Source organism: Notamacropus eugenii, chromosome 1 (genome assembly GCF_028372415.1).
Source record: "Notamacropus eugenii isolate mMacEug1 chromosome 1, mMacEug1.pri_v2, whole genome shotgun sequence".
In the NCBI taxonomy this organism is placed as follows: Eukaryota; Metazoa; Chordata; class Mammalia; order Diprotodontia; family Macropodidae; genus Notamacropus; species Notamacropus eugenii.
Window position 1 is genome coordinate 606,476,744 of NC_092872.1, and position 10,223 is coordinate 606,486,966.

At 42.2% G+C, this 10,223-nt stretch overlaps 1 long non-coding RNA gene across 1 annotated transcript; it reads left to right on the plus strand.

Moving 5' to 3' along the window:
- The first annotated feature begins 6,101 nt into the window (after positions 1-6,101).
- Positions 6,102-9,435, plus strand: LOC140520659 (uncharacterized). Its single transcript, XR_011972606.1, has 2 exons — positions 6,102-6,458; positions 8,055-9,435. It is a non-coding gene; the product is annotated as an uncharacterized lncRNA (long non-coding RNA).
- The last annotated feature ends 788 nt before the right edge of the window (positions 9,436-10,223 follow it).

Below are 10,223 nucleotides of genomic sequence, written 5' to 3' on the forward strand. Positions count from 1 at the left end.
AACAGCCAGATCTTTGGTGAGGAGATGCATCCACAGCACATTTTTAAAGTTTAATCTGCATTACTAACATTTTTTCTCCATCACTTTCTCAAGTCTAGAAAATCAACAAAGCAAAATATTAAGCTTGTATTTGTAACATTTGTCTAATTTCTGTAGTATAAATACTCACACTGAAAATTTAATAACCAGCTCTTGTGAGTTAGTATGAGCCAGCTCCCACACAACACGATGTCTATCCAAATCTTGCGTGAATTTCAATGATCAATGAAAGTCGTTTCCTCAAAAAAATCTCTCTAATCAAGGTAGAGCTAGACTACCTGGGTTCAAATCCTTCTCATAACTTAGTAATGTGATTAAGGAATAACAATTTAATCTCTCTGGATTTCAGTTTATCTGTAAAAATGGGAATAATATTTACTCTAGGTGCAGCTAAGTGCACCATAGTGCATGGAGTGCTGGTCCTCTAGTTAGGAAGACTCATCTTCCTGAGTTCAAATCTGTCCTCGGACACTAGCTATAAGACCCTAGGCAAGTCACTTAAGCCTGTTTGCCTCAGTTTCCTCATCTGTAAAATGAGTTGGAGAAGGAAATGGTAAACCATTCTAGTATCTCTGCCAAGAAAACCTAAATGGGATCATGAAGAATCCAATATGACTGAAAAATGACTAACATTTACACTTCCTATATTGCAGATTAATACTGAGAAAAGCACTCTGTAAACTGTAAAGCTCTACATAAATCTGAGCTACAATAATAATTTTCATTATAATAAAATGTCATAATAATCATTATCATCATCAACAATATCATTCTTTTTTTTTTACTGGGATTCATATATAGTTTGAGGAAAAATCTTTTTATCCTATTATTATGGCATATTCCATACAATATCACAAACTGATAAAATAACTGCTTTTTGAATAAAAATACTGAAATATAAACACATCTTCTATAGACTCACTGAAAGTGTCTTTAGGACAGTTCCAATTGCACACAAGGCAACAAGGATGATATGCACCTTGCCCTGTTCTCAAATGGCTTCAATTTCTTCCTCTAGGTCTCTACATTTTGAAAGCTTTTCATTCCTCATAGTTTGGAAATTATGAATATTCAACATATTAAAAACATTCTTAAATTTTTATGATCAATGTTATATTAGAGCCAAGTGGGCCACAATTCTATCTATAATGATGCTCTGGCTCTGAGAGTCTCTATTTGTTGAACTCTCAAGGCTATTTGGGGATGGGGGGAAAGGGTTGTATTTGCTTCATGAGAACTTGTAGTCTAGTGTTTTAAAAAATATAATGAGCTTCTGGCATATAATTCTAACCACTTGAAGTTGTTCTTTTAGGTGTCTAATAGATGCTAAACTGTTACACCCTACAATGTTATGTTGCGGTTTCTTTTAATTGCATAATTTTCTTCAATAAAATCATGTCAGCTCCTTAAGGATAACCTCTTTGTAATTTCTAGTGACAATGAGCTGATCCTGAATTGCTTTTATAAAGCCCTCTGTTCCAAAAACCAATCTGAACATGACTGTCATTGTTTTCATGTTTCTTTGTTGACAAAAGTTTTGATTAAGTTCATGAGGATGTCACCCAGGAAGTATCTTTAATTTTACTCTTGGATATTAGTTGCTTCATAGACTCCTTCTGGGGATAAGAAACTATTGAAGGGAAAAGAAATGCATTACTTTTATACTCTGCATTTAGGCACAAGTTTGCCAGAAACCATTTAATGTAATTTAACAGTAATCTAATATCTAAAGGTTTCTAGCTTGGAGAGATGTCCAAACTACGGAAGGATGAAAACAATTTTTTCCAATGCCCATGAAGGCAGCCGAAGCAAATGCTGTAACCAAGGTCATCCACTGCATTCTGTGCCATTGCTAGTCACTGGACTTCAATGCCTCTGGAAGAGAAATGCGGCTGACAACTTTGTCTCATTCAAATCCAGTTCACCCAGGAGCTGACACCACTTGTGGTCTGCTTCCAAAACAAAGGACAAAACAACAGTTACCCATGACTTCCAACCTGACTCTCACCCCCTAGATAATTTAAGATAACATTTTTAGAACTCTTGAACAAAGAATTCTCTGTATTAATATGCAGGGTTGGGTTAACATTATAAAATAATTTAGTATCAAAATCACACTCCAGGAATAACAAAAGGACTTTTCCCCTTTGATCAATATCTTATACACAACGTTTGTAGATCTGACCAAGGCCTTTGACCCTGTTAGTCGTGAGGGCTTATGGAAAATTACATCAAAATTTGGCTGCCCAGAGAAGTTCATCAGTATTGTACATCAATTTCATGGTGGCATGTTTGGTGTTGGATAGTGGACAATGCTCTTGTGCCTTCCCAGTCACTAATGGAGTGAAACAGGGCTGTGTGCTTGCTCCCATGCTTTTTAGCATGATTTTTTCAGCCATGATGTCAAATGCTTTCAATGAGGATGAACATGGCATCAGGGTCAACTACTGTACTGGTAAGTTCTTCAGTCTGAAAAGGTTACAAGCCAAGACCGAAGTGGAGGGAGTACTGGTGCATGATTTTCCTGTTTGCAGATGATTGTGCACTCAATGAAGTCTCTAAAGCTGAGATGCGACAAAGTATGAATCAATTGTCTGCTGGCTGTGCTAATTTGGGCCTAATAATTAACAGGTGCTCCATCAGCCACCACCACACCATCCATACATGGAATCATCAGTTACAACAAATGGAGAAGTTTTGAATGCTGTGGATTAAGTTCACTTACCTTGGTAGTGTACTTTCCAGGGATGTACACATTGACAATGAGGTTGATGCACACATTGCCAGAGCTAGCTCAGTGTTTGGGAGGCTCCGAAGAAAAGTTTGGGAGAGAAGAGATATTCAGCTGACTACCAAACTGAAGGTCTACAGAGCTGTTGTGTTGACCTCATTGTTGCATGCCTGTGAAACATGGACTGTCTACTAGCGCCATGCCAAGAAACTGAATCGCTTCCATCTGAACTGTCTTAGGAAGATTCTGAGGATCACCTGGCAGGATAAGGTACCAGACACTGAAGTCCTTGCTTGAGCTGAACTGCCAAGCATTCAAACTGCTTCAGAGACCACAACTCTGATGGGCTGGCCACGTTGTTCGAATGCAAAATATACCCTTGCCAAAAAGACTATTTTATGGAGAACTAGCATGGGCCAGGCGATCACATGATGGTCAAATGAAGGGATACAAAGACACTCTTAAGGTCTCTCTCAAGAACTTTAGATTTGACTGTGCAACATGGGAGACACTGGCACAGGACTGTTCAGCATGGCATGCCCACATCAGAAAGGGTGCTGTGCTCTATGAGCAAAGCAGAATTGAGACAGCACAAAGTAAAGGTAGGATCTGCAAATTTAGAGTATCCATCCCAAATGTTCACACAGACTCTCTGTGCCCAACCTGTGGTAGAGCATTCCGAGCTCATATTGGTCTGATCAGTCAGTCAGACACACTGAAATTTCACTGTACAATGGTGATGTCATTTTGGTCCTCTTTGGAAAGGAAGGACAACAACCAACCATTTCCAACTGGACAAAGGTGGGTCCTAATTCAATCACTTTAAGGACTGGGGAAAGACAATGATGTGTACAAGGTGAGAGTTAAGTTTGGCTCCTTTTCTTAAGAAAGGCCTTGGTTTGGGGCCTATCTACTTTCCTCGATGGAAAAATCTAGAAAGGTTTTGGGGGCAGAGAAATATTATTTCTAGAGAAATTAAAAAGGAACTCTTTAATGTTTCATATCACTTAATAACCGTTTATTAAGTGCCTACTATGTGCCAGACACTGGGCTAAGTGCTTTGAGTACAAACATGAAAAATAATTCCTACCTTCAAGGAGCTTACAATCTAATGGGAGAAGACAAGACACAAAAGGAAGCTGTAAAGGGAATTGGGGGGAGGGTGTGATGGGGGGAGGGGAGAATGTATGGGTTCAAGGAATGATGGAGAAATCCAAAGGAGAGTCACTATATAGGAAGTGAAGGGATAACTAGCCTGCGGCCCTCCTTAAATGGAGTTTTTGGAGCTCATCAGTCAGCCCTCCACTCCAAGAGGGAGAGGCTGCTGATGAGGTCTGTGAATCCCAAGGCTGATGCCATTTCATGGAATGATGAGGTTTTCCATACCACTTTCAGTTACATTAGACAAGTCTAGCAATTATATACCTATTTCTATTGCTTTGTGAAGGGAGGATTCTTCGTTCCAAAAGTACTTTTGCAAAATTTTTCCTGTTTATCATGTACTCTAAGAACTTCTATTAATCCTTGTCCTCCTTTTTGACAAGAAAATGTTCATCTTTCTATAACTGCCTTAAGTAGAGCACTGTGTTTCATTACTATTATATAGTTTCTTGTTTGAATGTCTTCTAGATCAGGTTTCTTAACCTAAGGTCTTATGTCCCCAAGGGGTCTGTGGATAGATTTCAGGGGGTCCCAGAATTGAAAAAAAAATAGTTTGACAAATATATTTCAGTAAAATTGGTTTCCTTTGCCATCCCATAGAGACAGCTAGATGGCACAGGGGATCAAGTGCAGTGCCTGAAGTCAGGAAGACCTGAGTTCACATCTGACCCCAAACACTTATTAGCTTCCTCAACCCATGGCAAGTCACTTAATCACTATATGCCTCAATTTCCTCATCTGTAAAATGTGGATAATTGTTCGGCCTAGAGGCCAATGAGCTACCCGAGCCTTCTTACCTTTTGCAGGTCTTCGGTGATCAGCCGGATAAACGTATTGAGAGACGAGACTTTCCAGAGTCAAACAAGGGTTAGGCTTTATTCAGGGTCTTAGTTATGTATCCATATACAGGGTGAGTTCTTTCCCAGGAGAAAGGAATCCTCCTCCTCCCAAGGGGCAAGGATCATACAGCAAGAGGATGGGAGCGGAAGAGGGGAGGGACCCTCTTCCCTCCAAGGGCCCCTCAGCAAGAAGAGCCCCTGGAGGGGACCCCGCATCCAGAAGAGGGCCTTCAGGCTTTCCTGTCCCTACTCCTGTCTCCCAGCCGCATAGTTTGCACATGAATACCGTGCGTACTCTTAACCCCTAGCTAATTAACAACAGGTATGCTCAGACCATGGACCAGTCTCAAGGGTGGGATGCTCTCCCCAGCAAGTTTCCCACTGAGAAGAGGTGGAAATGCACGAGATAGCCCGTGTTTCACACCTCAATTCCCAGCTGTTCCCTAGGGGGCCTCGTGAGAACTCTGAGGTTTAGAGGTCCTCACTTTTACTTGCCCGAGACTGTCCACGTGAAAACTGAGCTTACACCCCCAACATCTCCCCTTTTTTGTTTTGCGCGGAGCGCACATGGCCCTAGAACAAATAGCGGCTGGAGGCTAAGTGGGTTAGGGAGTCCTTTAACGTGTGGATATTCCACAACAAGAACTTCATTTACACAGAAATCTGCAGCTAGCACAACAACTGACCAAGAGAGGCATCCAACAAAACAAAGATGGAACTAAATGGCTGAATTACGCATACATCAAGAGGAAGTGTAATCACTAATTCCAAAGCATGTTCTATGAGAGGTAGCGCAGTGCTGGCGCCTAACACTCCACCACCCCCCTCAGTCATGCAGAATGGACCACACGGCCGAGCCTGTGGCACCCCCGTGCGTCCTGGATCCGTGATGCCAAAGTCCTCTGTCAGCCACTGGAAGGAGTTGCCTTGACGGATAGCGGGCGACAACGTGGCAGTCCACTCAACGAGGACTGGCCATAATGGATTTGGCAGGAGCGCCCAGTGCTATGTCAGCGTAGCAGTGGTTGGGATCGGTGCTGCCTCCTCTCTGGGCAGCAAGGTCAAAGCTGTCAGCAGCAGACTCAGGTGGTGCATGGTCCTTCTCCAGCATCTCCGACACCAGATTCCACCTGCGGGTCCTTCTGATGGGGATCCATGCATCCCCTTTTCCTGTGGAGATACAAACATACTCTGGACCCCATATTAGTATCTTATATGGACCTTGCCATTTCCCTGAAGCCATATCCTTTACCATGGCCCACGTGTCCTTATTTTCAGCCTGGGTATGACTTTTCCTTCTGGGGTTGTCGTGGAATAGTCTCATAGCTGCAGTAGTGTGAGGCACAATATAACCAAAGCTCTAAAGCAACAAGGAACAATTAAACAATGTTTTAAATCACTTCAATCAGGCTTGAGTTCCAAAGAGGACTTCACAGTTCCTTAAGGCAATTCAAGGCTTTCCTTTGCTCCAGGAAAACAATTGTTTGACTGGAAAGAGGACAATACAAAACTGCCACTGTGGTAGAGATCACTTTTTTTTTTTCTCAGTCACTCCCTCCTTTCATCTCTCTAGCCCCAGGAATCAAATTTCCTCAGGTGTCCTGATATATAGCTGTGTTAAGCTCTGATTGTGTTAGGCAACCTCTTCCCCTTTTTTGTTTAGCAAGGATCCCCTTTCTGGTGAAGTGGTAAGGATGCATACTGGCTGTTTACATTGGTATTGCTGCCTGGGGCTTTCTAATGCTTGATTAACATACCACTAGCAGATGGTGGGGCTGTAACTCATGCCTTGGGGTAGTACTTTCCATTGATACCTCTTTGTAGGTCCTTATCATTAGGGTGAGGTTTTGCAGAAGTGGATCGGGGACAATCTACTTTGTTTAAAGGGATGGAAAAAAAGGTCTGTGAGGAACGTGAATTTTCCGGATTTTTTCTTTATAACAAACACAGGAGCATTCCAGGGTGACTGTGATGGTTCTATATGCCCCTTTTCTAATTGCTCCTTAACTGGATTTGTAGTGCCTGGAGTTTTTCTGGAGTCAGGGGCCATTGCTCCATCCAAATCGGGGTGTCTGACTTCCAAGTCAAGGGTGGGGACTCCAGTGCAACTGCAATGGCCCTTACTAAAAATTTGATAGCCTCATCCCCAGGCGGCTCATGATGTCTCTGCCCCAGATGTTAAAACTAAGTTTTGGAATCACCAACGGCCATACGGTCCCTTGGCAATCCTCTGCCTCCCACTTCACTGGGTGCATTGTCTCTAAGGTATTTTGGCACCCTCCTACTCCCCACACAGGTCTCTGGCTTTCTCTGACCTTCCAGTGCCGGGGTACTGAGCGACCGCTAAGGCAGGTCCTATCCGCTTCAGTATCAAGTAGGCCAGTCATGGGAATTCCATTGAGCCAGATTGTACACTCAAGTCTATTCTGTCCTATTTCTTTTAGTAACTGGATTTGAACTGAGTGCTTTAAGGGAAGGGCAACAGCTATGGGAAGCTGATTGTCTGTATGAGTTGGCTCGGCTACCACATTGGAGCATGGAAGTGCTGTGGTGCCAGCGGGATAAACTCCTGTATACATTACTATGGGTGCGTGGGAGGGGTTCTGCAATATCAGGGATTCCTCCTGTACAGGGTCTCTCAGGGGAATTATAGCAAACTAATGAGCTGCAAGCTGGCATTTATCTAAGCTGTAAAGGTGTTGCATTCCTTCCTCTGGCCCCATACTGCCCTGTTCCTGTTAATTGCTGATAAGCCTGGGGGGCCTGAGCCCCCAGTCCACTGGTGGTATTCTTCACCTTCTGAGAAAATTCTGAAGCTCTTCCAATCATTAGGGGTCAAAATGAACTGACCACTTATCTTGCTCGCCAGGATTCTCTCCCCTTTTTGCTTTGTTTAATTTAATTGACTGCTTTAAGTATTTCAGAAACACAAAATTACCTTATTATCACAATGTAAAAGTTAGTTTGGAGGTCCCATAAAAATGTAAGCTAGCTGAACTGACTGGCTGATCAGCAGCTAGCAGCATAATCCTTATGAAATGTCAAAACCAACTTTCCTTGTGAATAAAATAGGAGTCTTCCAACTCCCTGGGGCATTGCTGTTTACAAAACTTTCGGAGGTCATTCAGATGTATAGTGACTCCCGAGTCCCTGCATTCCTTGTAAAGTATCTTAGCCCAGACCTCTTGTTCCTCTGGCTTTATTACTGGCAATTGATTCCCTATCCTTGCCCTTTTCCCATGGGTATGGGAAGCTGCTCACTCTTTCTCTCCTTCCCAATCTAGGATTCGGGACTCGCCGTCTTTCATAGCCCCTTCTGGGTGTCCCACCACCCAGGATTTCCGTGCTTGTCCCTGTTGGAGGCGCCAACTGTTCAGCCTAGAGGCCGATGAGCTACCCGAGTCTCCTTACCTTTTGGTCTTCGGTGATCAGCCGGATAAACGTATTGAGAGACGAGACTTTCCAGAGTCAAACAAGGGTTAGGCTTTATTCAGGGTCTTAGTTACGTATCCATATGCAGGGTGAGTTCTTTCCCAGGAGAAAGGAATCCTCCTCCTCCCAAGGGGCAAGGATCATACAGCAAGAGGATGGGAGCGGAAGAGGGGAGGGACCCTCTTCCCTCTAAGGGCCCCGCAGCAAGAAGAGTGGGGAGGGACCCCCAAAGGGGACCCCGCAGCCAGAAGAGCCCCTGGAGGGGACTCCACATCCAGAAGAAGGCCTTCAGGCTTTCCTGTCCCTACTCCTGTCTCCCAGCCACATAGTTTGCATATGAATACCGTGCGTACTCTCAACCCCTAGCTAATTAACAACAGGTATGCTCAGACCATGGACCAGTCTCAAGGGTGGGATGCTCTCCCTAGCAAGTTTCCCACTGAGAAGAGGTGGAAATGCACAAGATAGCCCGTGTTTCACACCTCAATTCCCAGCTGTTCCCTGGGGGGCCTCGTGAGAACTCTGAGGTTTAGAGGTCCTCACTTTTACCTGCCCGAGACTGTCCACGTGAAAACTGAGCTTACACCCTCAACAGATAATGACCATACCTACCTGTTGTGAGGATCAACTGAAATAATATTTGTGAATCGCTTAGCAGAGAGCCTAGCACATAGTAGGCGCTTAACAAATATTTGTTTCCTTTGATAATCATTTATATCATTTTTGGACTTTAATAAGGGCCAGAATTTAAATTAATCAATCAGAAGAGCCTGGATCTCACAGTCCCTTTGTTCTCTGAAGTAAACTCAGAGAATACCTCTTCTTATGTCAACAAAGCCAGATTGGGAAGACTTAGGATACTTTATGAGACCTTTAACCTGTGATACTATCTTGAATGATAGGACTTTTTCCTTATCTTAATATTTTATGAACATATACTATGCTATAGCACGTTAATGGTAACAAAAACACAGATCTCCTGGGTCATAATTTAAATTGACACTTTGTCAGCCCTCTTATCTTATTGTATTTACAACTTATGCAATTAAGAAAATTCCTTTCTCATGGTACAGTTAAACACATAGAGAGCATAAATCTGAGGGACACAGTCATCCCTGATTTTCCTAAAACAGATTTAAGCCTGGCCATTCTTGTATTAGTCACTCAGAGGTTTCCTTCTGACTCTATGATCATGTAACTATTAATTTTAAGGGAATAAAAAATATGAAATTAGCCTGTTTGCCTCTTTTAACCAGATTTTCAGGTCAACACCTTGCAACATATTTTACTTTATCCATTTAAAAACATTATTCAGAGAAGAGTTTTCTTTGTTTTACATTTACTCAAATATTCATTTTTGTTGTATCAGACTTTTGTGGGCCATAAAGAAAACCAGAAAATGTCCACATTTACATCTTTCACAAGACTGGTTGTTCAAAGGGGTCCATGCAAATGTTTAAGAACCCCTGTTCTAGACCCACCATCATCCATTTTACTGTGCCAAAAAGATAGATTAAGAATGGTTCTCTGCAGGTGTTAATTGCTCAAAATATGTTCTACCATTTAAGTTTTGATTCAGGATGGCAGTCAATATTATTTTTTTAAAGTATATAGAGATTTTTTTTTTTTGTTAGCAATGCAAGCTGTGAACATTCTGTATAAAATGCATAAACACAAAATTGTCCTATATTTGGAGGAGTCACTGATATTTTTGTCTTTTGGTAATAAGTATGTGTAACCAGCTTGCAATTATATTAAGAAAGATCGGATCAAGTTTATATCAGGAAGGAAGCAGACAAAGTGCTTTGCTAGTAATTCATACAGCACTTTGAAGCACTTGAAACAGTATTTCTGGATCTTGTCCAGACCCATTGTTCCCCAGTTTTTCAGGGAAACTAGAGTTCCAGTCATCTCCTTTGATGTAACTGTTTTGTTGAATTGTATTAATGACACACAAGGTTTTTGTTTTCCATTTATTGCAATGTACATACGTCTTTTGTCCAATTTAATGTGGATTTTTG